The sequence below is a fragment of the Arachis hypogaea genome, chromosome 16 (genome assembly GCF_003086295.3).
Source record: "Arachis hypogaea cultivar Tifrunner chromosome 16, arahy.Tifrunner.gnm2.J5K5, whole genome shotgun sequence".
Classification (NCBI taxonomy): Eukaryota; Viridiplantae; Streptophyta; class Magnoliopsida; order Fabales; family Fabaceae; genus Arachis; species Arachis hypogaea.
The window spans coordinates 96,774,874-96,787,819 of NC_092051.1; the positions used below are offsets into that span (position 1 = coordinate 96,774,874).

At 38.3% G+C, this 12,946-nt stretch overlaps 1 non-coding gene across 1 annotated transcript; it reads right to left on the reverse strand.

Annotated features, from left to right (window-relative positions):
* Positions 1 to 6,865: 6,865 nt before the first annotated feature.
* LOC112761309 (small nucleolar RNA R71) lies at positions 6,866 to 6,973 on the reverse strand. Its single transcript, XR_003181709.1, has one exon. It is a non-coding gene; the product is annotated as a small nucleolar RNA R71 (small nucleolar RNA).
* Positions 6,974 to 12,946: the final 5,973 nt, after the last annotated feature.

Sequence of the window (12,946 nt, forward strand, 5' to 3'; positions counted from 1 at the left end):
CTATGTCTGCAAACCAAGGGGCTACTCGAATCATCATCAATTGTTCATCAACGAAGCTTTCATTGACTGCTACTTACTGCATCTCTTCTTCTTGTGGGATCCTTGAGAGGTGGTCAGCTACTTTATTCTCTGCTCTACTCCTATCTTTAATCTCAATATCAAATTCTTGGAGCAACAAGATCCACCTTATTAGTCTAGGCTTAGATTCTTGTTTGGTAAGCAAGTATTTGAGTGCTGCATGATCAGTGAACACAATTACTTTTGAGCCAATAAGATATGATCTAAACTTGTCAAAAGCAAAAACTATGGCTAAAAGTTCTTTCTCTGTGGTGGTATAGTTCCTTTGATTCTCATTAAAAACCTTGCTAGCATAGTAAATAACAAGTACTAGCTTGTCTTTCTTCTGTCTTAGAACAGCACCAACAGCAAAATCAGATGCATCACATATTAGTTCAAAGGGAAGATCCCAGCTTGGTGGTGTTATAATAGGTGCAGAGGAGAGTTTCTTCTTAAGTTCATCAAAGGCTACCATACATTCTCTATCAAAAACAAAGGGAGTATTTGAGACAAGTAGGTTGCTAAGGGGTTTTGCAATCTTTGAAAAATCTTTGATAAACCTCTTATAGAACCCAGCGTGTCCCAAAAAACTTTTGATTGCTTTGACATTGCAAGGTGGAGGTAATTTTTCAATTACTTCCACTTTTGCCTTGTCCACTTCTATGCCATCTTTTGAAATCTTGTGACCAAGAACCACCCCTTCAGTCACCATAAAATGTCAATTCTCCCAGTTTAAAACTAGGGTGGTTTCTTGACACCTTTTTAGCACAAGAGCAAGATGGTATAGGCAATCAGAATATGAGTTCCCAAATACAGAGAAGTCATCCATAAATACTTCTATGAACTTCTCAATCATGTCTGAAAAAATGGAGAGCATGCACTTTTAGAATGTTGCAGGTGCATTGCACAATCCAAAGGGCATTCTCCTATAAGCAAAGATACCATATGGACAAGTAAATGAAGTTTTTTCCTGATCCTTGGGGTCTACAACAATTTGATTATAGCCCGAATACCCATCTAGGAAGTAATAGTACTCATGTCCTGCCAATCTTTCAAGCATTTGGTCCATGAAAGGTAAGGGAAAGTGGTCCTTCCGGGTGGCTTCGTTGAGTTTCCGGTAGTCAATGCACATACACCATCCGGTCACTGTCCTTGTGGGTATCAATTCATTCCTCTCATTTGCCACAACAGTGATCCCTCCTTTCTTAGGGACTACTTGCACCGGGCTTACCTAAGGGCTGTCTGAGATGGGGTAGATCACCCCTGCTTGCCATAATTTCAACACTTCTTTCTGAACCACTTCATTCATAGTTGGGTTCAGCCTCCTTTGTTGTTGTCTTGAAGGTTTGGCATCTTCTTCAAGTAAGATCTTATGCATATACATTGAAAGACTGATCCCTTTTAAATCTGCAAGTGTCCAGCCTATGGCATCCTTGTGTTGTCTCAGAACTTGGATGAGCTCCTCTTCTTGTTCCTTACTCAGACTTGAATTTATGATCACTAGTTGAGTGTTGTTGGCACCTAGATATGCATATTTCAAGCTGGGTGGTAATGCTTTCAGCTCTAGTTTTGGTGACTCTGCATCTTTGTTGCTTGTAATGGTTGGCATAATTGAGTTTCCCATGGTTGCTTGTGGTAATTCTCCATCTGGTGCTTGTTCCAGCTCAATGGTTCCTCCACGTTGTTCTTCCTCCAAGACTTCTTGAACTATTTATTCCATGGTGTCTACCAGCATGCATTCTCCTATGGATTCCTTGGGGTAACTCATTGCTTTGAAGACATTGAAGACCATTTTCTCTTCATGCAACCTCAAGACTAGTTTCCCTTTTTGCACATCGATGATGGCTCCAGCAGTAGCTAGGAATGGTCTTCCTAAGATAATTGACGTGTTGGCCTCTTCTTCCATGTCCAGCACAACGAAATCAGCAGAAAAGATGAACTCTCCTACTTTCACTAGCAAGTCTTCCACCACCCCATGTGGAAACTTAAATATTCTGTCAGCCAATTGGAGTGCCATTCTTGTTGGCTTGGCTTCCTCAATCTTCATCCTTCTCATCATGGTCAGGGACATAAGATTTATGCTAGCTCCCAAATCACACAAAACATTCTCAATGGTGATGTCTCCTATGATGCAGGAAATTTGGAAATTCCCTGGGTCTTTCAGCTTTTGAGGCAGCTTCTTCTGTATGATGGCGCTGCATTCTTCAGTTAAGATTATGGTTTCTTTTGCTTCCCAGTTCCTCTTTTTGGTTATAAGCTCCTTCAAAAATTTAGCATAGAGTGGCATTTGTTCTAATGTCTCAGCAAATGGTATGTTGATTTGGAGCCTCTTGAAGATCTCTAGGAACTTAGAAAACTAGCCATCCTTCCCATCTTTTCCCAGTCTTTGTGGGTATGGTGCCCTTGGCACATAAGTCTTCAAGACTGGTTTTGGTGGAGGTGGACCAGGGATTTCTTCTCCATCCTTGTTCTCATGCTTTGCTGCAACTTCTTCATGCTTGTCTTTGCTTGGGGTTCCTTCTTCTACAACCTTCCCACTTCTTAGAGTAATGGCTTTGCATTCCCCTCTTGGGTTAGCCATGGTATCACTAGGAAATGTGTGTGTGGGAAGTGAGATTTGCTTGGACAAAATCCTCACTTGTGGTTCAAACTTTGAGATTGCTGCGTGATGAGCGGATAATTTATACGCTTTTTGGCATTGTTTTTACATAGTTTTTAGTATACTTTAGTTACTTTTTATTATATTTTTGTTAGTTTTCATTCAAAAATCACATTTCTGGACTTTACTATGAGTTTGTGTATTTTTCTGTGATTTCAGGTAATTTCTGGCTGAAATTGAGGGACTTGAGCAAAAATCTGATTCAGAGGTTGAAGAAGGACTGCAGATGCTGTTGGATTCTGACCACCCTGCACTCAAAGTAGATTTTCTGGCGCTACAGAAACCCAATTGGCGCGCTCTCAATTGCGTTAGAAAGTAGACATTTAGAGCTTTCCAGCAATATATAATAGTCCATACTTTGCACAATTTTTGATGACGCAAACTGGCGTTCAAACGCCAACTCCCTGCCCTATTCTGGAGTTAAGCGCCAGAAACAGGATGCAAATTAGAGTTAAACGCCAGAAATAGGCCACAACCTGGCGTTTGACTCCAAAAAGAGTCTCTATGAAAGAGTCTCAATGCTCAGCCCAAGCACACACCAAGTGTGCCCGGAAGTGGATTTCTACATCATTTACTTATCTTATGTAACCCTAGCTACTAGTTTGGTATAAAAACTACTTTTAGTGATTTATTTCACATCTCTGGTTGGTCTTTGACTAATTTTATGTTCAGAGATCACGTTTAGGGGGCTGGCCATTCGGCCATGCCTTGACCTCCATCACTTATGTATTTTCAACGGTAGAGTTTCTACAAACCATAGATTAGGGTGTGGAGCTCTGCTGTTCCTCATGAATTAATGCAAAGTACTATTGTTTTTCTATTCAATTCAAGCTTATTCTTATTCTAAGATATTCATTCGCACACAAGAACATGATGAATGTAATGATTATGTGGCACTCATCACCATTCTCACTTATGAACGCGTGCCTGACAAACACTTCTGTTCTACATGAAAACAAGCTTGAATGCATATCTCTTAGCCTCCTGGTTCACAATCAGAGTCTTCGTGGTATAGGCTAGCATTATTAGCGGCCATTCTTGAGATTCGGAAAGTCTAAACCTTGTCTGTGGTATTCCGAGTAGGATCTGGGAAGGAATGACTGTGACGAGCTTCAAACTCGCGAGTGTTGGGCATAGTGACAGACGCAAAAGGATCACTGGATCCTATTCCAACATGATCGAGAACCGACAGATGATTAGCCATGTGGTGACAGCGCATTTGCACCATTTTCACTGAGAGGACGGGATGTAGCCATTGATAACGGTGATGCCCAACATACAGCTTGCCATGAAAGGAGTATGAATGATTGGATGAAGACAGTAGGAAAGTAGAGATTCAGAGGGAGCAAAGCATCTCCAACGCTTATCTGAAATTCTCACCAATGAATTACATAAGTATCTCTATCCTATTTTATATTTTATTTATATTTTAATTATCTTAAATCCCATAACCATTTGAATCTGTCTGACTGAGATTTGCAAGATGACCATAGCTTGCTTCAAGCCGACAATCTCCGTGGGATCGACCCTTACTCACGTAAGGTTTATTACTTGGACGACCCAGTACACTTGCTGGTTAGTTGTGCGGAGTTGTGACAAAGAGTTGAGATTATAATTGTGCGTACCAAGTTGTTGGCGCCATTGATGATCACAATTTCGTGCACCAAGTTTTTGGCGCCGTTGCCGGGGATTGTTCGAGTTTGGACAACTGACGGTTCATCTTGTTGCTCAGATTAGGTAATTTTGTTTTAATTTTAAGCTTTTTGTTTTTATTATTCTTATTTTCGAAAAAATTTCAAAAAAATAAATTATTCTATGTTCTTCAGAATTTTTAAGAATAAATTCTAGAGTTTCATGAGATATGTTGAATCCTGGCTGGCTGTTAAGCCATGTCTAATCCTTTGGACCGAGGTTTCAACTATCATTAGAAGAGCTTCTTTGTCTTTCTCAGCAATTTAGCTTTTGTATGTAATGATCTGCTAAAGCTTGGCTGGCCATTGGCTATGTCTAGTGTTTTGGACCGGAGCTTTCACTGAAAGCTTGGCTGGCTAGTAAGCCATGTCTAATTCATGGACCGGAGTTTTAGATTAACATTGCATGATTCCTGGAATTCTCATTAGAAATTTTGAAATCCTTATTTTTCTTTTTCCAATTAATTTTCGAAAAATCCAAAAAAAATTTTAATAAAATCATAAAAACCAAAAATATTTTATGTTTCTTGTTTGAGTCTAGTGTCAATTTTTAAATTTGGTGTCAATTGCATCTTTTTAATTTCTTTAAATTTTCGAAAACTCATGCATAATGTTCTTCATGATCTTCAAGCTGTTCTTGATGAATTTCCTTCTTTAATCTTTGCATCTTCTTGTTTTATGTCTTTTCTTGTTTTTCATATGCATTTTCAATTTGTTAGTGTCTAATGTTTGAAAATTTCTAAGTTTGGTGTCTTGCATATTTTTCTTTTCTTAAAAATTTTCAAAAATAAGTTCTTGATGTTCATCTTGACATTCAAAGTGTTCTTGGTGTTCATCTTGACATTCAAGGTGTTCTTGCATGCATTTTTATTTTGATCTTAAATTTTTATGTGTGTTTCATTTTTGTTGTTTAATAGAAAAAGAGAAAAACATAAAAATGATATCTTTCTTTTTTTTCTCTCTCCTCATTAAAAATTCAAAAATAAAAAAATATCTTTCCCTTATTTACAAATAAATTTCGAAAATTTGGTTTGACTTAGTCAAAAATTTTTAAAATTTAGTTGTTTCTTATGAGTCAAGTCAAATTTTCAATTTAAAAATCCTATCTTTTCAAAACCTTTTCAAAAATCAAATCTTTCTCATCTTTTTTTTTATTAATATTTTCGAAAACTTTTAAAAAAAATGGTTTTCAAAATCTTTACTAACAATTAATGTGATTGATTCAAAACTTTTAAAGTTTGTTACTTGCCTATTAAGAAAAGTTCAATCTTTAAATTTTAGAATCATATCTTTTAGTTTCTTGTTAGTCAAGTAATCAATTTCAATTTTCAAAATCAAATCTTTTTAATTTCCAATTCAAATCTTTTTCAAAATAATTTTCAATCATATCTTTTTCAAAATCAATTTCAAAATCTTTTCTAACTTCTCACCCTTTCAAATTTGATTTTCAAATATTTTTCAATTAACTACTTGACTTTTTGGTTTATTTTTAAAAGTTTTCTATTTCAATCATATCTTTTTCAAAACCACCTAACTAATTTTCTCTCTCTAATTTTCGAAAATCACTAACACTTTTTCAAAATTCTTTTTAATTAACTAATTGTTTCAAATTTTAATTTTAATTTTATTTCTCTTTTTTATTTTCGAATTCTAACCATTTTAAAATAAAAACAAAAATATTTTTCCTTTTAGTTTAAATTAAATTCGAATTTTCTCCCCCCTCTCTCATCTCCTTCTATTTATTTATTTATCTACTAACACTTCTCTTCTACACATAATTCGAACCCCGTCTTCTTCTCTGTGTTCGAGTTTTTCTCTTCTCCTCCTTCTATTCTTCTCTTCTTATACTCACATAAGGAATCTCTATACTGTGACATAGAGGATTTCATATTTTCTTTTCTGTTCTCTTCTTTTTCATATGAGCAGGAACAAGGAAAAGAATATTCTTGTTGAAGCTGATCCTGAACCTGAAAGGACTCTGAAGAGGAAGCTAAGGGAAGCCAAAGCACAACTCTCTGGAGAGGATCTGACAGAAATTTTCAAAAAAGAAGGAGACATGGCCGAACCTAATAGCAATGGTGGAGATGCAAGGAAGATGCTTGGTGACTTGATTGCACCCTCTTCTAACTTCTATGGAAGAAGCATCTCACTTCCTGCAATTGGAGGAAACAACGTTGAGCTTAAGCCTCAATTAGTTTCTCTAATGCAACAGAACTGCAAGTTTCATGGACTTTCAATGGAAGATCCTCATCAATTTTTAGCTGAATTCTTGCAAATCTATGACACTGTCAAGACCAATGGAGTTGATCCCGAGGTCTACAGGCTTATGCTTTTCCCTTTTGCTGTAAGAGACAGAGCTAGAACATGGTTAGATTCATAACCTAAGGATATCCTGAACTCCTGGGATAAGATGGTCAGTGCTTTCCTGGCCAAATTCTTTCCACCTCAAAAGATGAGCAAGCTTAGAGTGGAAATCCAAACCTTCAAACAGAAGGAAGGAGAATCCCTCTATGAAGCTTGGGAAAGATATAAGTAACTGATCAAAAGGTGTCCTACTGACATGCTTCCAGAATGGAGCATCATAAGCATATTCTATGATGGTCTGTCTGAGTTGTCAAAAATGTCATTGGACCATTCTGCAGGAGGATCTCTTCACGTGAAAACCCTTGCAGAAGCTCAGGAACTCATTGAAATGGTTGCAAATAACCAGTTCATGTACACCTCTGAGAGGAATCCTGTGAACAATGGGACGCCTCAGAAGAAGGGAGTTCTTGAAATTGATACTCTGAATGTCATATTGGCTCAGAACAAAATATTGACTCAGTAAGTCAATATGATTTCTCAGAGTCTAAATAGATTGCAAGCTGCATCCAACAGTACTAAAGAAGCATCTTCTGAAGAAGAAGCTTATGATCCTGAGAACCCTGCAATAGCAGAGGTGAATTACATGGGAGAACCTTATGGAAACACCTATAATCCTTCATGGATAAATCATCCAAATTTCTCATGGAAGGACCAACAGAAGCCTCAACAAGGCTTCAATAATAATGGTGGAAGAAATAGGTTTAGCAATAGCAAGCCTTTTCCATCATCTTTTCAGCAACAGAGAGAGAATTTTGAACAGAGCCATTCTGGCATGGCAACCATAGTCTCTGATCTATCTAAGACCACACTAAGTTTTATGAATGAAACAAGGTCCTCTATTAGAAATTTGGAGGTACAGGTGGGTTAGCTGAGTAAGAAGATTACTGAAACTCCTCCCAGTACTCTCCCAAGCAATACAGAAGAAAATCCCAAGAGAGAGTGCAAGGCCTTAACCTTACTTGGTGTGGCCGAATGCCCAGAGGAGGAGGAGGACATGAATCCCAGTAAGGAAGACCTCTTAGGATGTCCTCTGAACAGAAAGGAGTTCCCATTTGAGGAACCAAAGGAATCTGAGGCTCATACAAAGACCATAGAGATTCCGTTGAACTTCCTTCTGTCATTCATGAGCTCTGATGAATATTCTTCCTCTGAAGAGGATGAAGATGTCACTGAAGAGCAAGTTGCTAAGTATCTAGGAGCAATCGTGAAGTTGAATGCCAGTTTATTTGGTACTGAGACTTGGGAGGATGAACCCCCCTTGTTAACCAATGAACTGAATGCATTAATGAGGAAGACATTACCTCAGAAGAAACCGGATTCCGGAAAATTCTTCATACCTTGTTGATGAGCGGATATTTTATACGCTTTTTGGGGATAATTTCATATAGTTTAGAGTATGTTTTAGTTAGTTTTTAGTCTATTTCTAGTAGTTTTTAGGAAAAATTCATATTTCTGGACTTTACTATGAGTTGTGTGTTTTTCTATAATTTCAGGTATTTTTCTGGCTGAAATTGAAGGAGCTGAGCAAAAATCTGATTCAGGCTGAAAAAGGACTGCTAATGCTGTTGGATTCTGACCTCCCTGCACTCAAATTGGATTTTCTGGAGCTACAGAACTCGAAATGGCATGCTTCCAATTGAATTGGAAAGTAGACATCCAGGGCTTTCCAGTAATATATAATAGTCCATACTTTGCACAAGGATAGACGACGTAAACTGGCGTTCAACGCCAGTTCTCTGCCCAATTCTGGCGTCCAGCGCCAGAAAAGGATCAAAAACTGGAGTTGAACGCCCAAACTGGCATAAAAACTGGCGTTCAACTCCACAAATGGCCTCTGCACGTGACTCACTTAAATCTCAGCCCCAGCACACACCAAGTGGGCCCCAGAAGTGGACCTCTGCATCATCCATCATAGTCCACTCATATTTTGTAACCCTAGGCTACTAGTTTAGTATTTAAACAACTTTTAGAGACTTATTTTGTATCTCATGACATTTCAGATCTAAACTTTGTATTCTCTGATGGCATGAGTCTCTAAACCCCATTGTTGGGGGTGAGGAGCTCTGCTGTGTCTCGATGAATTAATGCAAGTATTTCTGTTTTCCATTCAAACACGCTTGTTCCTATCTAAGATGTTTATTCGCGCTTAACTGTGATGAAGGTGATGATCTGTGACATTCATCACCTTCCTCAAACCACGAACGTGTGATTGACAACCACCTCCATTCTATATCTGATTGAATGAGCATCTCTTAGATTCTTTAATCAGAATCTCCGTGGTATAAGCTAGAACTGATGGCGGCATTCATGAGAATCCGGAAAGTCTAAACCTTGTCTGTGGTATTCCGAGTAGGATTCAAGGATTGAATGACTGTGACGAGCTTCAAACCCCTGAAGGCTGGGCGTTAGTGACAGACGCAAAAGGATAGTAAATCCTATTCCAACCGGATCGAGAACCAACCGGTGATTAGCCGTGCTGTGACAGAGCGCGTGAGCGTAGTTTTCACTGGAAGGACGGAAGGTAGCCATTGACAACGGTGATCCACCAACACACTGCTTGCCATAGGAGGGCGTGCGTGCGTGAATCAGAAGACAGAGGAAAGCAGAGATTCAGAAGACAAAGCATCTCCAAAACCCCAACATATTCTCCATTACTGCACAACAAGTAATCTTTAATTTATGCTCTCTTGGTTATTCACAATTCAACTGATAAACATAATTGACTTCCTGACTAAGATTTACAAGATAACCATAGATTGCTTCAAACCAACAATCTCCGTGGGATTCGACCCTTACTCACGTGAGGTATTACTTGGACGACCCAGTGCACTTGCTGGTCATGTGTGCGAAATTGTAAGAGAGTAACAATTTTGTGCACCATGTTTTTGGCGCCGTTGCCGGGGATTGTTCGTGTTTGAACAACTGACGGATTATTTTGTTGCTTAGATTAGGAAAAATTTTCTTTTTTGGTTTAGAGTCTTTTATTATTTATCCCTTGTTAAAATACTTTAAACTTATAGCTCAGTTATTTAGAACGTGGTGTTTATGTTCATGATAATTGGCTATCATATTTTTTTTAAAACCTTTTTCAAAATAAATTTTCTATTAAATCCTGTGCCAAACTTTAAGTTTGGTGTTTTCAAAAATAATCTTTCTTAAAATTTTTGAAGGTCCCATAACTCATTTGGCTAGAGCGTTAATCTGTGTTCTTGGTAATTGGGTTAGAATCTTTTATACTCTTTTCAAAACCTTCTTTTTCAAAAATATTTTTTCTATTAAATCTTGTGCCAAACTTTAAGTTTGGTGTTTTCTTGTTGATTTCCCTTTGATTTTCGAAAATTTTGGTTTGGTTTTCTAAAAATTTTAAGTTTGGTGTTCTTCCTTCATGTTCTTGTGTTCTTGTGAGTCTTCAAAGTGTTCTTGAGTTTCCTTGTGTCTTGATCTTAAAATTTTTAAGTTTGGTGTTCCTTGGTGTTTTCCCTCCAAAATTTTCAAAAACAAGGAGCATTAGATCTAAAAATTTTAAATCTTGTACTATCTTATTGTCTTTGTCTCTCCTCACTAAATTCAAAAATATCTTTTCAAAATATCTCTTCTAACTTCCTAACTTCTTATCTTTTCAAAATTTGTTTCAACTAACTAACTAACTTTTTGTTTGTTTCTTAACTTTTTCAAAACTACCTAACTAACTCTCTCTCTCTAATTTTCGAAAATATCTTCCATCTTTTTCAAAAATTTCCTTTTTTTTTAACTAATTATTTTTCATTTTTTTACGAAAAAAAAAATTTTTTTACTTCAAAATTCAAATTCTTTTTAGTTATTTTATTTTATTTAAGTATTTACTTCTTATAAAATAAAATAAATAAAAAGGTAAATCAGTCCAAGTTATATCCATAGATCCATCATGGACATAAGTAGAAATGAACAGTCCAGGAGGACTCTGGGGTCATATTCTAACCCCTCTACTGCTTCATATGGAAGTAGCATCTGCATACCCTCCATTGGAGTCAGTAGCTTTGAGTTGAATCCTCAGCTCATTATCATGGTGCAGCAAAGTTGCCAGTATTCCGGTCTTCCACAGGAAGAACCTACAGAGTTTCTGGCACAATTTTTACAAATTGCTGACACAGTACATGATAAGGAAATAGATCAGGATGTCTACAGACTATTACTGTTTCCATTTGCTGTAAAAGATCAAGCCAAGAGGTGGTTAAATAACCAACCTAAGGCCAGCATAAGAACATGGAAACAACTGACAGAAAAATTCCTGAATCAATATTTCCCTCCAAAAAGGATGACACAGCTAAGGCTGGACATCCAAGGCTTTAAACAAGGAGATAATGAATCTCTTTATGATGCCTGGGAGAGATACAGAGAGATGCTACGAAAATGCCCCTCTGAAATGTTTTCAGAGTGGGTTCAGTTAGACATCTTCTACTATGGGCTTGCAGAAGGAGCTCAGATGTCTTTAGATTACTCAGCTGGTGGATCTATCCATATGAGAAAGACAATTGAAGAAGCTCAAGAGCTCATTGATACAGTTGCCAGGAATCAGCATCTGTATCTAAGCAGCAACCCTTCCATGAATGAAGAGGTTGAAACAGTAACTGCTGAATTCAGTACTGTAAAACAAGCTGCTGAATTCAATCAGCAATTAGATTTTCTAACAAAACAGCTAGCTGAATTCAAAGACAGGTTACAGGAGACAAGGATAGCTAATATACATATGGACGAACAGTTTAAGCAAACAAAGCAGCAGCTATCAAAGCAAATAGCAGAAGAATGCCAAGCAGTTCAATTAAGAAGTGGGAAAACATTAAATATCCCACCTCAAGGCATCAAAAATTCAAGAAATGAGCAACCCACCAAAGATTCCCCTGAGGACAGTAAGAGCCCAGGGAAAAATAATTCTGGCACTAAAACGCCAGAAAATGGGTGGAAGGCTGGCGCTGAACGCCCAGACCATGCCCAAAACTGGCGTTCAGCGCCAGAAACAAGGCAGGATTGGCGTTCAACGCCAGAAATGGGCAAGAATCTGGCGTTGAACGCCCAAAGGTGGCATAATCCAGCGTTGAACGCCCAAAATGGGCACATTTCTGGCGTTCAGGCGCCAGGAACAGACAGTGAGTTGGCGTCTAACGTCACTCCAGCTTCTGACTCTGGTACTCAATTGCCAGTGAGGGATCAGACACACACAAGTGCTGATAACAACCCCTCTAAAAAGGCTTCTTTAACCACTAAGGTTGAGGAATATAAAGCCAAGATACCTTATCCTCAAAAACTCCGGAAAGAGGAGCAGGATAAGCAATTTGCTCGCTTTGCAGATTATCTAAGGACTCTTGAAATAAAGATTCCTTTTGCAGAGGCACTTGAGCAAATACCTTCTTATGCCAAGTTCATGAAAGAGATCTTGAGTCATAAAAAGGAGTGGAGAGAAACAGAAAGAGTTCTCCTCACTGAAGAATGCAGTGCAGTCATTCTGAAAAGCTTTCCTGAAAAGCTTAAAGACCCTGGGAGTTTTCTGATACCATGCACATTGGAAGGTGATTGCACCAAGACAGCCTTATGCGATCTTGGGGCAAGCATCAACCTAATACCTGCATCCACTATCAGGAAGCTTGGCTTAACTGAAGAAGTTAAACCAACCCGGATATGTCTCCAACTTGCTGATGGTTCCACTAAATACCCATCAGGCGTGATTGAGGACATGATTGTCAGAGTTGGGCCATTCGCCTTTCCCACTGACTTTGTTGTGCTGGAAATGGAGGAGCACAAGAGTGCCACTCTCATTCTAGGAAGACCCTTCCTAGCAACTGGACGATCCCTCATTGACGTCCAACTGGGGGAAATAACCCTGAGAGTCAACGATGACGAGTTCAAGTTGAACGCTGTCAAAGCCATGCAGCATCCAGACACATCAACAGACTGCATGAAAGTTGACCTTATTGACTCTTTGGTAGAAGAGATCAACATGGCTGAGAGTCTCGAATCAGAGTTGGAAGACATCTTTAAAGATGTTCAGCCTGATTTGGAGGATTCAGGGGACATGAAAGAGCCTCTGAACTTTCTTCTGAAAGAGGAAAAACCTCCTAAACCAGAGCTCAAGCCACTGCCACCATCCTTGAAATATGCATTTCTAGGAGAAGGTGACACCTTTCCAGTGATCATAAACTCT